Here is a 1,065-nt window from a genome sequence, read left to right as displayed (position 1 = left end):
CAACGCCATAAACGATGGCCGATAACGACCCCCAAAGCAAACCTAAGCTAACCCTTACTTCTCAATTCACTCTCTAGCCCTCGAATACGGGCTAAAACCTACTGAAGCATCCCTCTAAACAGCTAAAAAACCCCTAACGTTTCCTGCTTCCACCTCACAACACATCAATTTACCAAATTCATAACTTCTGTTTGGTTTCAAGAAAGGGAAAGAAGAAGAAGAGTAAAAATGACAAGACTATTAAGTAACGTAGCGTCAAAGATCATGGGTAGAAACGACATCGTTTCACGCTCATCTTCTTCCTCTCTCCGCATTCATTCCGGCATGGGTCTCCCTGTTGGCAAACGCATCGTGCCCGAAAAGCCTCTTCCTGTTAATGACGAGCTAATTTGGGACAATGGAACCACCTTCCCAGAACCTTGCATAGATCGAATTGCTGATATTGTCGGGAAGTACAAGGCATTGGCTTGGATGTGCGGAGGTTTGAGCTTCTTTACATCGTTGGGAATATTAGCTTGGTGGAATGATAAAGCCTATAAAATTCTATTTGCACCTAAGGTTTATCCATATGACAACCTACGGTGGAGCTTGGTGGAGAACCAGTGCAAAGGTTTAGTTCATTTGGGTAGCCTTAATGTTACGGGTTACACTTTGGGCTTAGGGAAACAATCGTTGGGTTAAGGTTGTATGGAAATGGATTTAGTGGTAAATGGTAAAGTAAATGGGTTTCTTCTTTTTATTTCATTTATTTTATTGCTTTTAAAATTTTATTTTTTTATTTTTTCCATTTGATTTTTTAATATTTATTTATTATTTTTATCTAACATTTTTTGATTTTTTAGGGGAATTTTTTAATCGATCAGAGGTAAGTAATTTAAATCGAATGTTTTAAATTTTAATTTAAATTTTAATTTTCGTAACTAAGATAACCGGCAAATTAAATGGTACCGAGAGGGCAGTTCAAGGGTGCTAATCCTTCCTTGACTGTAACTGACTTCCGAACCCGACACATTTTTGGTAAAACATAGATCAGGTAAGATGATGTCCGATCTACCTAAATATTTT

The 1,065-nt window shown here is 37.6% G+C and overlaps 1 pseudogene; it reads left to right on the top strand.

Annotated features, from left to right (window-relative positions):
• The first annotated feature begins 228 nt into the window (after positions 1 to 228).
• LOC120151742 lies at positions 229 to 629 on the top strand (annotated as a pseudogene).
• Positions 630 to 1,065: the final 436 nt, after the last annotated feature.

The sequence above is a fragment of the Hibiscus syriacus genome, unplaced genomic scaffold (genome assembly GCF_006381635.1).
Source record: "Hibiscus syriacus cultivar Baekdansim isolate YM2019G1 unplaced genomic scaffold, ASM638163v2 tig00002840_pilon, whole genome shotgun sequence".
NCBI classification, from domain to species: domain Eukaryota; kingdom Viridiplantae; phylum Streptophyta; class Magnoliopsida; order Malvales; family Malvaceae; genus Hibiscus; species Hibiscus syriacus.
Note: the sequence above shows the minus strand (reverse complement) of the source record. Positions and strands in the feature narration are given on the sequence as shown.